The sequence below is a fragment of the Schistocerca serialis genome, chromosome 6, assembly GCF_023864345.2.
Source record: "Schistocerca serialis cubense isolate TAMUIC-IGC-003099 chromosome 6, iqSchSeri2.2, whole genome shotgun sequence".
NCBI lineage: Eukaryota > Metazoa > Arthropoda > Insecta > Orthoptera > Acrididae > Schistocerca > Schistocerca serialis.
Window position 1 is genome coordinate 520,660,801 of NC_064643.1, and position 24,219 is coordinate 520,685,019.

Sequence of the window (24,219 nt, forward strand, 5' to 3'; positions counted from 1 at the left end):
GTTATGATGAAGGAGATTTGTATTATCTAAGAACGTCATAATACGAGAACACAAAACATGTTCCATTATTCTACAACAGATTGACGTAAGCGAAATAGGCCTATAATTATTCGCATCTGATTTAAGACCCTTCTTGAAAATGGGAACGACCTGCGCTTTCTTCCAGTCGCTAGGTACTTTACGTTCTTCCAGCGATCTACGATAAATTGCTGATAGAAAGGGGGCAAGTTCTTTAGCATAATCACTGTAGAATCTTAAGGGTATCTCGTCTGGTCCGGATGCTTTTCCGCTACTAAGTGATAGCAGTTGTTTTTCAATTCCGATATCGTTTATTTCAATATTTTCCATTTTGGCGTCCGTGCGACGGCTGAAGTCAGGGACCGTGTTACGATTTTCCGCAGTGAAACAGTTTCGGAACACTGAATTCAGTATTTCTGCCTTTCTTCGGTCGTCCTCTGTTTCGGTGCCATCGTGGTCAACGAGTGACTGAATAGGGGATTTAGATCCGCTTACCGATTTTACATATGACCAAAACTTTTTAGGGTTCTTGTTTAGATTGTTTGCCAATGTTTTATGTTCGAATTCGTTGAATGCTTCTCTCATTGCTCTCTTTACGCTCTTTTTCGCTTCGTTCAGCTTTTCCTTATCAGCTATGATTCGACTACTCTTAAACCTATGATGAAGGTTTCTTTGTTTCCGTAGTACCTTTCGTACATGATTGTTATACCACGGTGGATCTTTCCCCTCGCTTTGGACCTTAGTCGGTACGAACTTATCTAAGGCGTACTGGACGATGTTTCTGAATTTTTTCCATTTTTGTTCCACATCCTCTTCCTCAGAAATGAACGTTTGATGGTGGTCACTCAGATATTCTGCGATTTGTGCCCTATCACTCTTGTTAAGCAAATATATTTTCCTTCCTTTCTTGGCATTTCTTATTACACTTGTAGTCATTGATGCAACCACTGACTTATGATCACTGATACCCTCTTCTACATTCACGGAGTCGAAAAGTTCCGGTCTATTTGTTGCTATGAGGTCTAAAACGTTAGCTTCACGAGTTGGTTCTCTAACTATCTGCTCGAAGTAATTCTCGGACAAGGCAGTCAGGATAATGTCACAAGAGTCTCTGTCCCTGGCTCCAGTTCTGATTGTGTGACTATCCCATTCTATACCTGGTAGATTGAAGTCTCCCCCTATTACAATAGTATGATCACGAAACTTCTTCACGGCGTTCTGCAGGTTCTCTCTGAGGCGCTCAACTACTACGGTTGCTGATGCAGGTGGTCTATAGAAGCTTCCGACTATCATATCTGACCCACCTTTGATACTTAACTTAACCCAGATTATTTCATATTCGCATTCGCTAATAACTTCACTGGATATTATTGAATTCTTTACTGCTATAAATACTCCTCCACCATTGGCGTTTATCCTATCCTTGCGGTATATATTCCATTCTGTGTCTAGGATTTCGTTACTGTTCACTTCCGGTTTTAACCAACTTTCCGTTCCTAATACTATATGCGCACTATTTCCTTCAATAAGAGATACTAATTCAGGAACCTTGCCCTGGATACTCCTGCAGTTTACCAATATTACGTTAACTTTTCCTGTTTTTGGTCTCTGAGGACGGACGTTCTTTATCAACGATGATAATGTCCTCTCTGGTAAGCCGTCAGGTATTTTATCGTTTCGCCCAAGGGGGGGTCCCTCTAACCTAAAAAACCCCCGTGTGCACGCCACACGTACTCTGCTACCCTAGTAGCTGCTTCCGGTGTGTAGTGCACGCCTGACCTGTCTAGGGGGGCCCTACAGTTCTCCACCCAATAACGGAGGTCGATGAATTTGCAACCATTATAGTCGCAGAGTCGTCTGAGCCTCTGGTTTAGACCCTCCACACGGCTCCAAACCAGAGGACCGCGATCGACTCTGGGCACTATGCTGCAGATATTAAGCTCAGCTTGCACTCCGCGTGCGATGCTGGTTGTCTTCACCAAATCAGCCAGCCGCCGGAAGGAACCAAGGATGGCCTCAGAACCCAAGCGGCAGGCGTCATTCGTTCCGACATGTGCTACTATCTGCAGCCGGTCACACCCAGTGCGTTCAATAGCTGCCGGAAGGGCCTCCTCCACATTACGGACGAGACCCCCCGGCAAGCACACCGAGTGCACACTGGCATTCTTCCCCGACCTACCCGCTATTTTCCTGAGGGGCTCCATAACCCGCCTAACGTTGGAGCTCCCTATAACTAATAGGCCCGCCCTCTGTGACTGTCGGGACCTTGCCGGAGAATCGGCCACTGGCCCAACAGGCGAGGCATCCTGTGGTGGCTCGGAAACGATGTCATCACCACTAGGAAGCACCCCGTACCTGTTGGAAAGGGGTAAGGCAGCTGCCACGCGGCCAGATCCCACCTTCGCCTTTCGGCCAGGCACGCGCGAGCCCACCACTGTCCGCCATTCACCCTGGAGTGATGGCTGACCGGTAAGATGCTCACTGCCGGAAGACGCAGCGACATCAGGGGTTCCATGTGATTCCAAGGCCACCGAAGTAGGCATAGGTCTCACCACAGTTGCCCCAACGCCACTACGAGCCGACGCCTGCGCCTCGAGCTCGATGAGCCTAACAGACAAAGCCTCCACCTGCCCCCGAAGAGTGGCCAATTCTCCTTGCGTCCGCTCACAACAACCACAGTCCCTACACATGACTATGTTTACCCTACTCTATACGGTGACAAATTCCCAAGATAATCTTCTGATGAGCTACTCTGATAATCAAGAAACACTCACTGAAATACGAGACGCGAAAACTACGTTAGGTTTTCCCAGAAAAACTATTTAAAAGCTAAGCGCAGCAAATAAGTACAAAAACGCTTTATACAAACAGTACTCGCTGCTGCTGGTGCTCTCGCTCTGGCTGTCACAAGACAACTGCTGATTCAAGTGACTAGTGGCTAACGGCCGCGAAACAAACAAAAGACGGTTTTAGGGCGCTTTCTGTTCTAAACGATCAAGAAAACACTAAGAAATCTAACACGAAAACTACGTAAAGTTTTATCAAGAACTGTTAGTTACTATGCAGAGCAGATAAACACAAATAGAATCCCTTCCTTAGTGGAAGGTCGTAAACAAAATGCAAAATAAACGCTTTATACAAACAGTACTCGCTGCTGCTGGTGCTCTCGCTCTGGCTGTCACAAGACAATTTGCTCTCTAACATCATCCACTGTGTGTGGTCTCGCAGGGTAAACTGTGTTCTTGAGAGTACCCCGCAGAAAGAAGTCTAGAGCAGTTAAATCTGGAGATCGAGCGGGATACTCCACACTCCCTCTTGGTCCAGTCCATGTGGCAGGGAATGTACGATTGAGAAATGCCCTCACATCCAGGTGAAAGTGAGGTGGCGCCCCTTCCTGTTGAAAGTAATAATCTTCATTTGCAGATACAACGGTAAGACCAGGAGTTGTCATTTCCAACAAGTCCCTTCTTCACATCGTGCACCGTTCCTTCGACTTCAAACTTATCTCTAATTCTTGTAATTGTTACTCTTGTCGATGGTGGTGTTCCAAATTCAACTCTCCAACGTCAGCGTGCCGCATTCACATTCTCTGTCTTCCAGTAACACTTCAGCAATCATTTTCGTTGTTCAAACGATACGCCGTGTTTGCTGACAATCCTGAAACAAAAGAAAGCATTTTTGTATTTCTCATCGCCTTCTAAATTATTACCCACAAAAATTGTATTTCTGTCTCCTTTAATTAAAGAGATATTCTGTTTCAAAGAGTGTATACATTATTTTGGGACACCCTATATATATATATATATATATATATATATATATATATATATATATATATATATATACTATACAAATTGAGAACACAAGTGCACGTGCACGCTCTGCGGATATACATATATAGCGGATGGGATTGTTATGTCTCTGCGCTTCGCTCCGAGAGAGCACAATATGGAGTGTCTCAAATCTCAAATCATCTGTGCATTCCTCCATGTCTACTACAAGTGGCAGTGACGGTAGCGGATTAAAATCGAAAAAAGTAGAAATTATGGCGATAGTTGTTTGAAACATGGTTTAATTGTCATAGATAATAAATCTCAACGAAGCGAAGAAATACAATATGAAACCATCACCTCTCAACTAAGCGTTCCAAGGAAGCTGACAAACCGTTTGATTTCTTCGAAAGGAAACTGAGAACTCTTAACCGGCAGCAAGCAGTTATGCTTCAAGTAATAAAATAATATTGTTATTTATTGATTGAAAGTAATATTATGTTATTTTTCGATTTAACAATATTTATAAATGATTAAAGGTCTCCATTGTCAAAGAGAAAGCGTTATTAGTTAGCTACCTAGTCGATACCGAGCCGCTAAAACAATGAATCAACATACAGATTCTGAGAATCTCATTTTGTCAACGGCCTTGGATACGGCTGAAATTATGTTAGGTAAACAGGAGCCAAACAAACTAAAAAGCATACCACTTTCTGATGATACCTCTGAACGCAGAATAATCAATATGGCCGGAACAACTGAGAACAATTAGTCGAAAAATTAAAGGAGAGCCATAGCTTTAGCACCACCACTACAAACGACGATACAATTTGTTATGCAGTTTGATGAATTTACTGACATTTGATATTGCGCAATTTATGGTATTTGTGGGATCTGAAGCAGGTGAAAGTATCGAGAAAGCCACTGTTTTTGAAAAATATTTCCTGCGAACATCACTGGGCGATGTTTGTACGACATGTCTCTAGAAAGCACTCGCAACTACGAGTTTGAGTGGACACGGTGTACCGCCATTTGTAGTGGTGGTGCTAAAACTATGGCTGACAGTAAAAGTGACTCGTTACTAATTTAAAATCAATAACGCCAAATTTTTCATGGACACGCTGCTTCCATCATCGTCAAGTGTTGGTAGCCACTGTTTAGCCTTCTGATTTTAATGGTGTGCTTAAAGAGGTGATCAAAGTTGTGAACTTTGTAAACCTAAAACATTACGCACACCACTCTTTAGAATCTTTTGTGAAGAGATGGGTTCATGAAGAGGGCACGTGGCTTTCCAAAGGAAAGCTATTGTCATGAGTTCTCGAACTAAAAGCTGAATTGTTAATGTTCTTAGAAGATCATAAATCTGGATTGCAAATTACTTTTGTGAGGGTGTTTGGCTACTAAACATTAGAATTTTTTGCGGGTCTTTTTAACCACATAAATATTCTAAATATGAGCCTCCAAGGAAGAGAATAAAATATTACAATCGCTAAAGATAAAATGAAAGGATTTCTCCCAGAACTTTGTTTGTTGTCAACGTCTTTACAAAAGATGATGTTCGAGACGTCCCTTGGATTCAGAAAATGGTCGAAGAAATTGAAATAGACCAGTTGGTGGCAGTAAGTTCTCGCTTTCCTTGCACGATATAGAGCTTGCATAATTCGGAAGAGATTCTATGAAGTTCCTTTCCAGGGATGAACTCTGAAGTTTATGACGGTCATAGATGGATACAGTACTGGCCATTAAAATTGCTACACCACGACGATGACGTGCTACAGACGCGAAATTTAACCGACAGGAAGAAGATGCAGTGATATGCAAATGATTAGCTTTTCAGAGCATTCACACAAGGTTGGCGCCAGTGGTGACACCTACAACGTGCTGACATGAGGAAAGTTCCCAATCGATTTCTCATACACAAACAGCAGTTGACCGGCGTTGCCTGGTGAAACGTTGTTGTGATAACTCGTGTAAGGAGGAGAAATGCGTACCATCACCTTTCCGACTTTGATATAGGTCGGATTGTAGCCTATCGCGATTGCGGTTTATCGTATCGCGACATTGCTGCTCGCGTTAGTCGAGATCCAATGACTGTTAGCAGAATATGGAATCGGTGGGTTCAGGAGGGTCATACCGAACGCCGTGCTGGATCCCAACGGCCTCGTATCAATGACAGTCGAGATGACAGGCATCTTATCCGCATGGCTGTAACGGATCATGCAGCGACGTCTCGATTCCTGAGTCAACAGATGGGGACGTTTGCAAGACAACAACCATCTGCACGAACAGTTCGACGACGTTTGCAGCAGCACGGACTATCAGCTCGGAGACCATGGCTACGGTTACCCTTGACGCTGCATCAGAGACAGGAGCGCCTGCGATGGTGACTCAACGAAGAACCTGGGTGCACGAATGGTAAAACGTCATTTTTTTCGGATATATCCAGGTTCTGTTTATAGCATCATGATGGTCGCATTCGTGTTTGGCGACATCGCGGTGAACGCATATTGGAAGCGTGTATTCGTCATCGCCATACTGGCGTATCACCCGGCGTGATGGTATGGGGTGCCATTGGTTATACGTCTCGGTACCTCTTGTTCGCATTGACGGCACTTTGAACTGTGGACGTTACATTTCAGGTGTGTTACGACCCGTGGTTCTGTTCTTCATTCGATCCCTGCGAAAAACTACATTTCAGCAGGATAATGCACGACCACATGTTGCTGGTCCTGTACGGGCCTTTCTGGATACAGAAAATGTTCGACTGCGGCCCTGGCCAGCACATTCTCCAGATCTCTCACCAACTGAAAACGTCTGGTCAATGGTGGCCGAGCAACTGACTCGTCACAACACGCCAGTCACTACTCTTGATGAACTGTGATATCGTGTTGAAGCTGCATGGACAGCTGTACCTGTACACGCCATCCAAGCTCTGTTTGCCTCAATGCTTATCAAGGCCGTTATTACGGCCAGAGGTGGTTGTTCTGGGTACTGATTTCTCAGGACCTATGCACCCAAACTGCGTGAAAGTGTAATCGCATGTCAGTTCTAGTCTAATATATTTGTCCAATGAATACCCGTTTATCATCTGCATTTCTTCTTGGTGTAGCAATTTTAATGGCCAGTAGTGTATTAAGTCCTTTTTCCGATATGTCAGTACAACTGGCTGATCTGAGCACGAAGGTGAAAGAAACACTTACAGATTTTGCTGCTTAAAATGGAATTTAATACGCAAAATATTGACATCTTCTGGATGAAGACGAAAGAAGAAATTCAGACTCGGCAAGGGAAGCTTTGAAATTATTAGTGTCATTCGCTACTTTCTGCCTAAGTGAATTAGCGTTCTCTTCAATGCTGAACATAAAATCTAAGAGGAGAAATACGCTTTCGTTGGAAAATGAATTATCTACTCGTGTCTCAAAAATAGAACCACTTTTTCATAACTTATTAATACATTAAGAGACACAGCATACTCATTAAAATTGTTGTATTTTTATTATGGATCTGCAACCTCGCTCATTTTTATCTGGCTAGGTTGCATCCGTGACAGATGTCGCTGGTGCCACCTTATGACTCAAAGCTTTTAAAAACAAAAAAATCCTGATAAGTGTAGGTATGATATTGTTGTTGTTGTTGTTGTCTTCAGTCCAGAGACTGGTTTGATGCAGCTCTCCATGCTACTCTATCCTGTGCAAGCTTCTTCATCTCCCAGTACCTACTGCAACCTACATCCTTCTGAATCTGCTTAGTGTATTCATCTCTTGGTTTCCCTCTATGATTTTTATCCTCCATGCTGCCCTTCAGTACTAAATTTGTGATGCCTTGATGGCTCACAACATGTCCTACCAACCGATCCCTTCTTCTAGTCTAGTTGTGCCACAAATTTCTCTTCTTCTCAATTCTATTCAGGACCGCCTCATAAGTTACGTGATACACCCATCTAATCTTCAGTATTCTTCTGAAGCACCACATCTCGAAAGCTTTTATTCTATTCTTGTCTAAACTTTTGTCGTCCGTGTTTCACCTCCATACATGGCTACACTCCATACAACTACCCAGAAAAGACTTCCTGACCCTTAAATCTATAGTCGATGTTAACCAACTTCTCTTCGTCAGGAACGGTTTCCTTGCCATTGAAATTGTACATTTTATATCCTGTCTAATTCGACAACCATCAGTCATTTTTCTCCCCAAATAGCAAAACTCATCTACTACTTTAAGTTTCTCATTTGCTAACCTAATTCCCTCAGCATCACCTGATTTAATTGGAATACATCCCATTATCCTCGTTTTGCTTCTGTTGATGTTCATCTTATATCCTGCTCCCAAGACACTATCCATTCCGTTCAACTGCTCTTCCAGGTCCTTTGCTATCTCTGAGAGAATTACAGTGCCATCGGCAAACCTCAAAGTTTTTGTTTCTTCTACATTGATTTTAATTCCTACTCCAAACTTTTCTTTTGTTTCTTTCACTGCTTGCTCAATAAATAGATTGAATACCCTCGGGGACAGGCTACAACCATGTCTCACTCCTTTTCAAGCCACTGCTTCCCCTTCATGGTCCTCGACACTTATAACTGCAATCTGGTTTCTGCACAAATTGTAAATAGCCTTTCGGTCCCTGTATTTGACTCCTGCCACCTTCAGAATCTGAAAAAGAGTATTCCAATTAACATTGTCAAAAGCTTTCTCTAAACTAGAAATGTAGGACTGTCTTTCCTTAATCTGTCTTCTAAGATAAGTCGTAGGGTCAGTATTGCCTCACGTGTTTCAACATTTGTACGGAACCCAAACTGATCTTCCGCAAGGTCGGTTTCCACCTGTTTTTCCATTCGTCTGTAAAGAATTCGTGTTAGTATTTTGCACTAGTGGTTTATTAAACTGATAATTCGGTAAGTTTCACACCTGCTTCCTTTGCGATTTGAATTATTATACTCTTCTTGATTTCCGAGGGTATTTCGCCTGTCTCATACATCTTGCTCACCAGATGACAGAGTTCTGTCATAGCTGCCTCTCCCAAGGCTATCATTAGTTCTAATGGAAAGTTGTCTACTCCTGACCATCTCTATAATATTGACCTCAAGTACATAGCCCTTGTATAGGCCCTCAAAATAATCCTTCACCTTTCTTCCTACCCTTCTTTGCTTAGAAATGAGCTCTTGATATTCATACAAGCGGTTCTCTTTTCTCCAAAGGTCTCTTTAATTTTCCAGTAGGCACTATCAAAAAAATGGTTCCAATGGCGTTGAGCACTATGAGACTTAACTTCCGAGGTCGTCAGTCCCCTAGAACTTAGAACTACTTAGCCGCGCGGGATTAGCCGAGCGGTCTTAGGTGCTGCAGTCATGGACTATGCGGCTAGTCCCGGCGGAGGTTCGAGTCCACCCTCGGGCATGGGTGTGTGTGTTTGTCCTTAGGAAATTTAGGTTAAGTAGTGTGTAAGCTTAGGGACCGATGACCTTAGCAGTTAAGTCCCATAAGATTTCACACACATTTGAACATTTTTTTAGAACTACTTAAACCTAACTAACCTAAGGACATCACCCACATCCATGCCCGAGGCAGGATTCGAACCTGCGACCGTAGCGGTCGCGCGGTTCCAGACTGTAGCGCCTAGAATCGCTCGGCCACTCCGGCCGGCTAGGCAGTATCTATCTTACCCTTTGTGATATATGCGTCTACATCCTTACATTCGTCCTCTAGACATCCCTGATTAGCCATTCTGCACATCCTGTCGATCTCATTTTTGAGACATTGGAAGTAGGCTGTTTATGTTTTCTCTATGTAAGTAGGCTGTTTATGTTTTCTCTATGTAAGTAGGCTGTTTATGTTTTCTTATTGGCAACGTTACATAGCGCTCAATATGAAAATCACTGGCTGTGCTGTGTGCAGTCTGTGGCTGCTTTGCATTGTTGTAATACTCGCCATTGTAGTGTTGGGCAGCGGCAGCAGGATGTGAACAGCGCATAGCGTTGCGCAGTTGGAGGTGAGCCGCCAGCAGTGGTGGATGTGGGGAGAGAGATGGCGGAGATTTGTAATTTGTCATGAACTGCTATATTTATATATGATGATATCAAGGTAAATACATTGTTTGTTCACTATTAATATCTTTCATTTGCTAACTATCCCTATCAGTAGTTAGTGCCTTCCATAGTTTGAATCTTTTATTTAGCTGGCAGTAGTGGCGCTCGCTGTATTGCAGTAGCTTGAGCAGCGAAGATTTTTGTGAGGTAAGTGATTTGTGAAAGGTATAGTTTAATGTTAGTCAGGGCCATTCTTTTGTAGGGAATTTTGAAAGTCAGATTGCGTAGCGCTAACAAAATATTGTGTGTCAGTTTAAGCACAGTCTTGTATAATTGTTCAAAGGGGACGTTTCATATGGCGACCCTGCCAGGATACCTCACTGGAATCTTCTGATTTTTCTTGTAGTTTGTGTAATTGGTGTAGCTATTGTTTATTGGTAGTGCGTAATCATAGAGAGAATTTCCTTTGTAGTTGTAGTTTTTCATTGTTGTACAGTAAAACAGTTGTGGCATGCATGTAGATTTGCACCAAGTATTTCGCAGCTGCGCTGGCAATTAAGTAGACATTATTTCCATTGCTATGTTATTTTATTTTGCTCTTCAAATTGTGCTTTTCTGTGTTATCGTGTGAAATATTGTGACAATTATGGCGTGTGAAAAACGTAATACTAGGCTCCAAAGTAAACTGAGAAATGACAGTGAAGACGAAGGCAGTGTGTTAGCGCCGCAGAGTAATGAATTAACTAATGTTCAAAGTAGTAATTTGGTAATTGCACATAGGGAAATGGAACGGGCGGCAAACAATGGTGTAGACAGTGAAACAGGTAGTGAACAGGGAAGCGTTATCGATCGATTGGTCGGCAACAGCTCGCCTCAGGAATCGGGAATGACAGAACACAATATTGCAAATACTGCAGACTCAGGTTTTGGGTTCTCACCGTTTTCTCAAATGAGTCAAGACACATTTTCCGCTTGTCAAAATGTGAATGTTGCCGGTGCAACTTCACTGCCGAAAAGCACTGAGGAACATGTTTCAGACACCAGTGCATTGTTATTACAATTAATGCAACAAATGGGACAAAAGCTTGAAAAGTTAGACACAATGGAACAACACCAGAGACAAACACAGCAACAGTTAGACACAGTGGAACAAAATCTTAAAAAGTTAGACACAATGGAACAAAATCAGAGACAAACACAGCAACAGTTAGACACACTGGAACAAAATCAGAGACAAACACAGCAACAGCTTCAAAAGTTAGACTCATTGGAACAAACTCTTGAACAAACGCGTGAAGATTTAACTACTGAGTTACATCACATTGAATCGAAATGTCAAAAAGTCTGTAATGACGTAAAAACTCAAATTTGTGAGCATTTTCAACCTATTTTTTCGCGGCATGAAAATGCATTACAGAATCACGAAGCAGCCATAAAAGAACTGCAAATTATTGTTCATGAAAATCATGAGACCTTGCAAGCTAAATTTGACTCAGTTGCATCTACCGATTCGGCCACGCAACTTGCAAAAACTCAGGATACTCTGAAACTTGGTGCAGAAAAACACACTGAGGAAATAAGTACACTATCGGAGAAAGTAGCCGAACTTTCAGATCAGTTCACTAATTTATCTACGAAGGTAGATGATAATCTGATTGACGCAAGACCGGTAGTCTTTAATGACACAGGAGAGTACGAACAAATTAGGAAATTCAAACAAAATCAGAATCAAATTAATACACAACACCAAAGAGAAATCCGGGAAGTACAAGATCAGCTGACACAGGTAATACAAGAATTACGTATTTCAGAGGACACTCGCGCTCCAACACGGGAAGAGGGACTTAGAAATACGGAAAAGCCGCAAAATAATAACACAGGGCATTTCGGAAGTTATGAAAGAAAGTGGCAATGTGCACCGAATTTTGAGATGGAACGGCCGACACGACCTAACAATGACCGATATGCGACTCGCCGACATGATGATTTTGACTATAAGCTGTTCATTACTACACGTAAATTCAAAACATTTAAAAATTCTGGCAACGACATTCATCCACAAGCATGGCTCCATCAATTCTCTCATTGTTTTCCTCCCAACTGGTCCTTGGAGCACAGATTAGAATTTATGTGTGGCTACTTAGAGAATGAAAGCTGTAAGAATGCGATCGGTCATTCACGATTGCCACAGTGAAGGAGAATTTTACCATGCCTTCCTCTCAGCATATTGGTCTCAAGCTACACAAGACCGACTAAAACATAGCATCATAATGATGAAACGTTTCGAACAATCAGAATTCTCCAGTCTTGTGAAATATTTTGAAGACATGTTGCACAAGAATCAGTACCTGTCAAACCCATACAGCCCCTCAGAACTCATCCGCATTTGCTTAATCAAATTACCTGAACATTTACGGCATATTATTTTAGCAGGACGTTGCAAAGACGACATTGAAGCTTTTCAGGGACTGTTACAAGAACTAGAAATTGACACTGATAATCGCGGAACGCGAAAACAAGGACACAACAATTACAGGTCACATCCGTCACAATTCCGTGACGACAGAAACAATAACCGGACACGACTGGTCTATTCTTACAACGCAAATCGTGACCAAAACAGACACCACCCGTATGACAACCACTGGCAGAATAACAGTTACAGACAAAGATCGCATTTCCATAGTAATGAATATGACAGAGACAATCATAGAAACAGACAATTTGGCAACCAGAACTATTATTATCACGGGAGACAGAATACCTTCAGACGCAATGGTCCACCGTGCAGTGATAATTCAGGGAGAAATTCTCCACCACTTAACCGACAAGAAAGAAACTACAGGAACTACCGACACGACGACAGACGATATAATCACAACGACAGACCTGAATTGCATCAGAATTGGCGGGATTCAAACAGAGCAGGGCACTTTCGACAACGTGAATTTGTAGAAGCTAGGTCTCCTAATCCCAATAACGACGCGCGCCAACAAAGGGACAGACAATGACTCGCACCGCAGGCAGCCGCGTGTGCCAGGTGGCTCAGAGAAAAATAACATAGACGCTAACCTTGAGAAAAATTCCAGTATTCTTCACCGACGTATACCGCCTGACAATTGCATTCAAGTTCAAACTCTGAGTACTAGGAAGAGTAAAGGTTTACACCACATTTCACACGTAAAACCGTTTATTGAAAGATAATCTGCTTTTTAACTTAGTCTTTGTCATAAAATTTTTCGCTTCACATTACTAATATGCTTTGTCAAACTTAGAATCTGTTAACATACAACAATGTTTGAAGTTAAATATCCAATCAAGAACCAAGAGAACTTATTTAAACAGAAATGACGAATGCATTGTTATAGTAAACAGACGTCACAGTGTTATTGTGTGTGTACATTCTTGCTTGTTTGTTGCACGATTACGTAACGACTATAAGGCTCACATACTTAGAACATTTACCAGTACTGCTAATGAGATTTTAATGCAACATTTTGGTTTATTTGAAAATACATTCTGAATTTAAAGTGCTTTCTGAGAGATACCAGATGACACAGAGGTTAGTTTATGTGACAGCTACACGATTTTTATCACGAAACTACTAATGAGTGACAATTTACAATGTTGCTTTTGCAGTGTATCTGTTTTATATCTGCACAGTTTTCTGAATTCTTCTGGAAAGAAAAACATGTTTTAGTAGTAACTTTTGTGGTATAGCAACAATGAGACAGCCTTTTTCGTGGCACAACATTACGTTACTGTACAGTACTTTCTTCATCACGCCAATAAGCATAATAACTACGATATCTATACGCAAAGCATTTCACTTTTGTTTATCATGAGGTGAGTACATTGGCTTCTGCAGAACTTAGCTTTCGGAGGAAAATAACTACGACACTTCCACAGAGATTATCTTACAACAAGATGCACATTTAGCGCTACAGGACACGCATTTCAGTGATCAATTTTGTACTTAAAACATTTATTTTTAAAGATTTTTGAATTACAAAGAAAGTTTTCCGTGATATATTTCATTCCATTGGTGTAATCTGTAACACCTGAGTGTATAATTACATTAATCCTCAGGGGGGTACACGCTTACTTTGTGTACCATGTGTTTGGCAAGCACAAGGAACCCTAGCTAATATGGTATTTGCTTATACAACTTTACACATCGGTACCATATTTCTCTAACACACAAATTACACAGCTATCTGATCATTTAACTGAGAGAGACAAACATTTATTTTACTATATCAGTGACAGATGTTTACGTAATTACACAGTTGGATAACTTCACACTTATGAAACTGTATTTTGTCTGTACTTTGTAAACTGTTCATATTTTTTCGGAATCATTGTGATACTATGAGAGCTTTGAATGATGTATTTGGTATGAGATCATGATTTTTAAAGTACGTTTGAGGCAGCTGACACTTTTGACATGAGCCGAGAATTTTTTTAGGCTTAGAAATTATTGGAGGAAGTTACGACGATTTTGAGATTTGACTGAAGTGTTATGATGTTATTATTACGACGACGATGTGTATTATGTTGTTGAGGAATGTTTATTATGCTACGTATTTCTCATGATGAAATATTGAAGAAGTGTCGACGAATATGTATATGTATAATGAGGTAAGGAATAATGAGTAGTGTTTAGGGACTCTGACTCATGAAAAGGATGTTGGAAACCAAGAAACGTACTTTAAGAGTTATGAAATGTGTGTGTATATGCGTGAATGTATTACAATGCAGACGAAATTTTTTTTGGACACTGTTATATCAATAGCATTTTGTTTCCAAACTTCGAAGACTCATGTTAATTCATGATCTTGAAATACCTGTTTATGAATTCAATTTTGTGTTTGTCGTCGTTAACCAACACAAATTCAGTAAAGCTTCCCGTTAGTCAATAATCAATATTCTGATACGTGGATCTGAGTAGACAAGATAGGTTGCTGACGCAACTACTTAGATCTGACGCAGAGAGACGCTTCAACTAGCCGTCTTCTGAATTTAGCACTAATTTTGAAGACTAGGCCAAGACAAATGTCTTATGAAAACTTTCTTGCGAAAAAAGGATGTACAGCATTGTACATTATGTTACTATTTTATAAACTGTTTTAGTATTTTTTCGAAATGGTACAAGTTATCGAATTTGTATTTGAATTCCTATAGAAAAATTTGTTTCTCGTAATGAGTGTTATGCAGTGCAGGTACGACTCAGAAACGAATTATGCTTTTAAACGAGCTCCTTCTGTATAGTCAATTTGTATAGAAGTAGATCTTTTTTTGAATTTCTTTGAGTTACAAAACGGATTTTTTTCATTTAGCTATAACAATTGCAAAATTTCTAGGAATGAATATTGATTCTCAGTGGTGTGAACACATAAAGGTACTTGCAAACAGAATGTCATCAGCATGATATGCCCTTAGAATCCTATCATCAGTGTGTAACATGCAGTGTCTTTTAGTTACATATTATTCATATGTACACTTAATTCTTAGCTATAGCATTCTTTTTTGGGGAACAAATGCTCAATATATTAACACAATTTTCAGACTCCAGAAAAGAGCCATAAGAGTAATAACCAAAAATACTAGTCGAGCTCATTGTAAAGATCTTTTCAGAACACAAGGGATTTTAACTGCTCCAAGTGAATACATTTAGCAGTCAGTTGTACACATCAAAAATAACATTGGAAATTACTGCACAAACAGCTCTGTCCATGACCATGCAAGAAGAGATAGACTCAATTTACATTTACCAAGAAAAAATAAACATAAAAATCAAAACAGCATTTTCTACCAAGAAATAAAACTGTACAATAAAGTACCAAAAGAGATTGAAGAAATTGCAAAAATACACTTATTTAAGAAGGCAGTTAAGAAGTACCTGTTATGCATTACTTTTTATACATTGAAGGATTACTTAGTTAAAGCAGAGTAGGGGTTTGATAAAAATTTTATACAAATAAATAATAATAATAATGATTATAAAATATCCAACATTTCACATAACACCTTCACTTTATGTTTTTTCCTTTCTAGAAATACTTACCCCCAAGCTATGCAAAGCACAGTGCTTCCTCTTTCTGAGTTCAGCATCTCACTCGTTATGGAGGGATGCTGACTCAGTTTTTCAGGAAAGCAAATGGAAAGCTGCGGTACGGAAAATGGCCCACAGATCACCAGTGTGTGTGAGTGTGTGTTGTATCCATCTGGTATCACATTTCAACTTCGGCATATTTTCAATGCGCTTTAACGAATTGTCCTATCTTAGTTCCTCGTAATATGTTTACCACAGCAGATGATCCGTACGAGAACTGTCAGTCCAGTACTTCTAAAGACGCTGTCGTCGTCGTCCCACCCCCCCCCCCCCCCAACCGTTCTCTATCGGAAGCTAATGTGGTTCTTCGCCTCTCCCTGCAACCCTCTCAGAAGTGAACTCGTGAATGCAATCTGTACAGGACTAGTTGCGTCCCGCAGATGTCGGAAGAGTTTGACAGACATCGTGGCACTTCTGCAAGTCTCTGCGAATTTGGTTAACAGGTTTAAATTAAATTCATAATCATTACTAAGAATAAATAGCACATTTGAGAGTGAACGATTTTACAACGTGCTTTCAAGAAACCTTACGAATTCTGTGTGACGTTTCTACCGTAGTAGATTATCGTTATGAAACATATGTTATCCGTTACGCTGCGAATCCTGAAAGCAATTAAATTGGTCACTCCCATGACCGTGACCCCCGCCTTCCCCCCCCCCCCCCCCCCCAATTACCCCCCACTCCCACCCCCACGTCCTCCAGCCCCCCAAGAAGACTCTGCGACCGCCTGGAGGTCGCGACCCAAGGGTTAAAAAACACTTCTTTATAGAATCTGGGGTTTTCTGGTAGTTTACTGAACAAATAATACCAACTTATTCTTGCTCGGCTGCTCGGAAATCGTTTGTGGGTGCTCCTGACAGAGCCGTTGTTGTGACAGTGGCCACGTCAACTAGTCTTTACGCACAGAGGTTCGAATAAGATACAGTCGATGTTCACACAAAATACGGTGTAGTTGGTGAAAGACAGTAACTTGAACGGACGTTTCATACACGATGTAAGGGGTCGGTAGGGGCAAAGCGTGAGCGTACACTGTGCGCTTACAAACTGAAAGTGTGAGCACGCCCACTGCAGAAACGATCGGGGAACACGGTGCACCCGGACGCCCCAGAGGCGGCCTTCTCGGCAGCTGGACGCCCGCAGCCGGTAATGATCCGACCTCGACGGTCGCTTATCGCGATTCCAAAGATAGCGCCTGTCAGTCACGGCAACCTTGAACCGCGGAGGAGCCGGACGACCCGGGTGGGCGAAACAAAAGCTGCGGCGTGCGTGAGTCAGCAGCGGTACGCTAGCGGCGGTGAGAGTGCTCGTGGCGCCGAGGCCGGCTGCGTTGCGTTGCGTTGCACTGCGAGGGCAGCCCTGCGTCCTCTTGAGTGCCTTCTGCCCGCGGCTCACTGGGTGAAGGTCGCCGGCGGCCGTCGCCTCCGCTCGCCTCGCCTCGCCTATGCAGCCACCACAATACCCGCGCGGCGCGGCCGCAATACGCAAGGAGCCCAGCCCACAGGCAGCCGGCCGCTAACTCCATCACCTCGTCCTACGTGCGCGGTCTATTCCGAACGCGGCACCGCACGACTAGAGGAGCGATCCAACGCGAAGCGCTGCGATACGATTGCTCTGCCCTACGTGCACAGCGCAACCGCGCGGCGCCTGATACCTGTACGTGAGAAAAATTAGTTTTCCGATTATCTTGCTGTAAAACAACACTGTGTGCTAATGAAGCAAAGCTACATCAACTTCTGACGTTACTCTCTCGGTACAGGTTCTCCACTGCTTTTGAAAAATCAGTAGCCTTTTCTTTCAGTTTCATGCGCTTTCTTCACTATACAGGGTGGTCCATTGATCGTGACCGGGCCAAATATCTCACGAAATAAGCGTCAAACGAAAAAACTGCAAAGAACGAAACTTGTCTAGCACGAAGGGGGAAACCAGATGGCGCTATGGTTGGCCAGCTAGATGGCGCTGCCATACGTCAAACAGATGTCAACTGCGTTTTTTTTTAAACAGGAACCCCATTTTTAATACATATTCGTGTAGTACGTAAAGAAATATGAATCTTTTAGTTGGACCACTTTTTTCGCTTTGTGATAGATGGCGCTGTAATAGTCACAAACATATGGCTCACAACTTTAGACGAACAGTTGGTAGCAGGTAGGCTTTTTTAAATTAAAATACAGAACGTAGGTACGTTTCAACATTTTATTTCGGTTGTTCCAATGTGATACATGTACCTTTGTAAACTTATCATTTCTGTGAACGCATGCTGTTACAGCGTGATTACCTGTAAATACCACATTTATGCGATAAATGCTCGAAATGATGTCTGTCAACCTCAATGCTTTTGGCAATACGTGTGACGACAATCCTCTCAACAGCGAGTGGTTCGCCTTCCGTAATGTTCGCACATGCATTGACAATGCGCTGACGCATGTTGTCAGGCGTTGTCGGTGGATCACGATAGCAAATAACCTTCAACTTTCCCCACAGAAAGAAATCCGGGGATGTGAGATCCGGTGAACGTGCGGGCCACGGTGTGGTGCTTCGACGTCCAATCCACCTGTCATGAAATATGATACTGAATGCCTCTTCAACCGCACGCGAGCTATGTGCCGGACATCCATCATGTTGGAAGTACATCGCCATTCTGCCATGCAGTGAAGCATCTTGTAGTAACATTGGTTGAACATTACGTAAGAAATCAGCATACATTGCATCATTTAGATTGCCATCGATAAAATGGGGGCCAGTTATTCTTCCTCCCATAATGCCGCACCATACATTAACCCGCCAGGGTCGCTGATGTTCCACTTGTCGCAGCCATCGTGGATTTTCTGTTACCGCTGTTGGTGAATGATGCTTCGTCGCTAAATAGAACGCGTGCAAAATATCTGTCATCGTCCCGTAATTCCTCTTGTGCCCAGTGGCAGAACTATACACGACGCTCAAAGTCGTCGCCATGCAATTCCTGGTGCATAGAAGTATGGTACGCGTGCAATAGATATTGATGTAGCATTCTCAACACCGACGTTTTAGAGATTCGCGATTCTCACGCGATTTGTCTGTTACTGATGTGCGGATTAGCCGCGACAGCAGCTAAAACACCTACTTGGGCACCATCATTCGTTGCAGGTCGTGGTTGACGTTTCACATGTGGCTGAACACTTCCTGTTTCCTTAAATAACGTAACTATCCGGCGAACGGTCCGGAGACTTGGATGATGTCGTCCAGGATACCGAGCAGCATACATAGCACACGCCCGTTGGGCATTTTGATCACAATAGCCGTACATCAATGTGATATCGATCTTTTCCGCAATTGGTAAACGGTCCATTTTAACACGGCTAATGTATCACGAAGCAAATACCGTCCGCACTGGCGGAATGTTACGTGATACCACTTACTTATACGTTTTTTACTATTAGGCTACAGCGCCATCCATCACAAAGCGAAAAAAGTGGTCCAACTAAAACATTCATATTTCCTTACGTACTACACGAATACGTAATAAAAAAGGGGGGTTCCTATTTTTTAAAAAACGCAGTTGATATCCGTTTGACCATTGGCAACGCCATCTAGCGGGCCAACCATAGAGGCATCTGGTTTTCCCCTTCAAGATAGACATGTTTTGTTCTTTGTAGTTTTTTCGTTTGACGCTTATTTCGAGAGATATTTGGCCTGGTCACTATCAATGGACCACCCTGTATACACTGAAGCGCCAAAGAAACTGGTATAGCCATGCCAGAATCGACTCTGCGGTCGACAACACCTATATAAAAGAAGTGTCTGGCGCAGTTGTTAGATCGTTTACTGCTGCTACAATGGCAGGTTATCAAGATTTAAGTGAGTTTGAACGTGGTGCTATACTCGAAACACGAGCGGCGAAGTGGGGATTTTTCCGCACGATCATTTCACATGTGTACCGTTAATATAACGACTGAACCGAATCGTTCAACGTGACAGAAATGCAACCCTTCCGCAAATTGCTGCAGATTACAATGCTGGGCCATCAACAAGTGTCAGCGTACGAACCATTCACGAGACATCGTCGATATGGGCTTTCGGAACCGAAGACCCACTCGTGTGCCCTTCATGACTGGTCGACACAACGCATTACGCCTCGCCTGGGCCCTTTAACACCGACATTGGACTGCTGATGATTGGAAACGTGTTGCCTGGTCGGACGAGTCTCGTTTCAAATTGTAGTGGATGCACGTGTACGGGTATGGAATCAACCTCATGAATCCATGGACCCTGCATGTCAGCAGGGGACTGTTCAAGCAGGTGGAGGTTCTGTAATGGTGTGGGGCGAGTGCAGTTGGAGTGATCTGGGACACCTGATAAGTCGAGATACGACTCTGACCGGTGACACGTACGTAAGCATCCTGTCTGATCACCTGCATCCATTCGTATCCATTGTGCATTCCGACGGACGTGGGCAACTGCAGCAGGACAATGCGACACCCCACACGTACATTATCACTACATAGTGGCTGCAGGAACACTCTTCTGCTGCCGGCCGCGGTGGTCTCGCGGTTCTAGGCGCGCAGTCCGGAACCGTGCGACTGCTACGGTCGCAGGTTCGAATCCTGCCTCGGGCATGGATGTGTGTGATGTCCTTAGGTTAGTTAGGTTTAAGTAGTTCTAAGTTCTGGGGGACTGATGACCACAGCTGTTAAGTCCCATAGTGCTCAGAGCCATTTGAACCATTTTGAACTCTTATGCGTTTAAATACATCCGCTGGCCACCAAACTCCTAAGACATGAACGTTATCGAGCATATCTGGGATCCCTTGCAACGTGCTGTTCAGAAGAGATCTCCACCCGCTCTGACTTTTTACGGATTTTTGGACAGCCCTGCAGGATTCAAGGTGTCAGTTCCGTTCAGACATTCGACGAGTCCATGCCACGTCGTGTTGCAGCACTTCTACGTACTCGCCGGGGCCCTACACGATATTAGGCAGGTGTAGCAGTTTCTTTGGCGATACCTGACGGAGATTGTGGAGCCTGAGGTATGCCCTTGATTCTGGCATCTCCACAGACCACATTTCAACAGGACAATGGCCAGACACATATTGCGAGGAATGTACTGGCCTTCTTCGAAGAGCAACGGGTACCATGGCTTCCCAGGCCTGCACGTTCACCAGACATGTCGCCCATCGAACATGTCTGGGATGTGGTTGGTCGGCACCTGGTGCGTCACGGTCCTCCAGTACTGGTGTCACGGATTTATGGGCTCAGATACAAAATGCGTGGAGGAAAATCCCTCAGGAAAATATTCAGAACATTACTGATTCAATGCCACGGCGCTGGCTGAATAGTACGCCTCAAAGGACATTTACAGATTTCAAAAGGTAATCATTTGTTACTTGTCTTGCACCTAATCTCTAGTATTAAATAAACTGAAATCATGCGTTTTCTTCTTGGTGTTGCAATTTCCACAAACGGTAGTGTATAATTTTTATTTCTGTTTTCCCACAATACACAACGTTCTTTAACAGTTCTGTTCAAAATTTCAGAAATTGTAAGTTGAAATGCAAAGCGAAAACGGCGTCCACTTCGCGCGAAAATTATAAACCAATTGATCGCGTCCGCTCCGATACATCGCGCGCCGCTCGATGCCCCGCTCTCGTGCGCTCACATGGAAGGATTCGACCACTGGCTGCCTATTGATATTTTCGAAAACTTCTATTCTCTTCTTGTCCAAACTATTTATCGTCCATGTTTCACTTCCATACATGGCTACAATCCATACAAATATTTTCAGAAACGACTTCCTGACACTTAAATCTATACTCGATGTTAACAAATTTCTCTTCTTCTAAAACGCTTTCCTTGCCATTGCCAGTCTACATTTTATATCCTCTCTGCTTCAACCATCATCAATTATTTTGCTCCCCAAATAGCAAAACTCCTTTAATACTTTAAGTGTCTCATTTCCTAATCTAATTCCCTCAGCATCACCCGACTTAATTCGACTACATTCCATTATCCTCGTTTGGCTTTTGTTGATGTTCATCTTATATCCTCCTTTCAAAACACTGTCCAATCCGTTCAACTGCTCTTCCAGGTCCTTTGCTGCCTCTGACAGAATTACAATGTCATCGGCGCACCTCAAAGTTTTTATTTCTTCTCCATGGAGTCGGCCGGAGTGGCCGAGCGATTCTAGGCGCTTCAGTCCGGAACCGTGCGACCGCTACGGTCGCCGGTTCGAATCCTGCCCCGGGCATGGGTGTGTGTGATGTCCTTAGGTTAGTTAGGTTTAAGTAGTTCTAAGTTCTAGGGGACTGATGACCTCAGAAGTTAAGTCCCATAGTGCTCAGAGCCATTTGAACTATTTATCCATGGATTTTAATACCTACTCAGAATTTTTTGTTTTTTGTTTTTACTGCTTGCTCAATATACAGATTGAATAACACCGGGGGGAGGCTACAAACCTGTCTCACTCCCTTCCCAACCACTGCTTCCCTTTCATGCCCCTCGACTCTTATAACTGCCATCTGGTTTCTGTACAAATTGTAAATAGCCTTTCGCTCCCTGTATTTTACCCCTGCCACCTTTAGAATTTGAAAGAGAGTATTCCAGTCAACATTGTCAAAAGCTTTCTCTATGTCTTCAAATGCTAGAAACGTAGTTTGCCTTTTCTTAATCTTTCTTCTAAGAATGGTCGTAAGGTCAGCATTGCCTCACGTGTTCCAATATTTCTACGGAATGTCTACTATGTAGCATTGTCTATACTGAAGAGATTTCTTATTTTGTCTGTCGCCCTTTGCGTGCGACACATCTGTAATTCTCAAAGTTAAGTATTGCCATTTATTTTCTGTAATGAAACACTTCAATACGATTTTCTTGAATTGCCGTTAAGCGATCCGAGAAAGCTGGTTTCCTCATCTCCGCATCTTCGACGAGTAGGCAGGATACAACAGGATGACGAGATATTAGTGGTTTGGAGTGATGAATCACACTATACCGCTTGGCAATCCGACGGAAGTGTCTGGTGTTGGGGGATACCTAGAGAACGTGCCAGCAGCGAATTGCGGAGGAGGTACGTATTTGTTCTTCTAAATTTAGCGTTTACTTAAACACACTACGGGAAACACACAGTAACCATGAAAATTCGTTCTTATTTGTTATAAAATATGTTCATATCCTGCCGCATTCAGCGTATAGTCAAACGCGGTATAGGGACTACACCTTAAACAAGAAAAACCCCTCTCTACTATATCATCAATTTACAGTATTGTGCACTGCAGACAGTAGAGGAACAGTTCCAAGTCTACTCTGCAGCAGCATCTAGGAGCTAATGGCCTGTGTACAGTAGCATTTCTTAAATGGGCTGGCCTGCCCACAGTCCCGACCTGAACCCAATGAAACGCTTTTGGGATGAGTTAGAACGTCGAATTTGCTCCAGACCGCAGCGTCTATCTCATCACTACCATCTCAAATTTCGGCTCTTGAGGAAGAATGGGCTGCTATTCCTCCACAGTAGACCTCAAACTGCCATAAATGTAAATGATGGACATACCTATATTAGTGTCCACTGACAAGTGTCCGGATACTTTTGATCAGATAGTGTACATTCACTGTAAAAGGAAACATTACACAACGGGTTTCTCATTCAGGAATCACCTTTGGATATTGTTGTGAGAATATGATGTTATAAATCGTGCACGAAAGAGAAACGTCTATCAGTATATGTCGGAATTCAACAGCGTTAGGATTGCAACCTGACAATACCGGGGTTTAGCGTTCCGCGATATTGTTGATAGCGCTGGTGGGATCCCACGACTGCCACGTGGATGTCAAATCGAGGCGTTTCGGACGACCACATTGAACGCCATGGACGATCTCAATGGTCCGATATGACATAGATGTGATTTACTCGCCCGTACAGTATCGTAGAGCCATGTCACGTACCTTGAGAGAGAGTTGACAAGTACTCAACGGACAATGTGACGACGTCTGAAGCACCAAGAAGGTCAGCATGGCGACCGTTCTTGCAGGCTGCCACAAAGCGACAGCACAGAGAGGCACGTTAACACTGGTGCGTCCAACGACAACATTGGCCTCTGTAGTGGCGCCTTTTCAGTCCAGTCACGGTCCTGCGAACAGCATCATGATTCATTTATTTGTGTGTGAACGCTTCATGGAGAACGGCGTTGCCAGATGCCATTCGTAACTGTCATACTGACGCAGCGCATACCAAAATTCTTTATGTTGCCAATGGCTGCACAACACGATCGACGCTGGTTTCAATAGCCGGTAATTTGGCCAGCAGCGTTACATTTCTGACGTGCTGATCC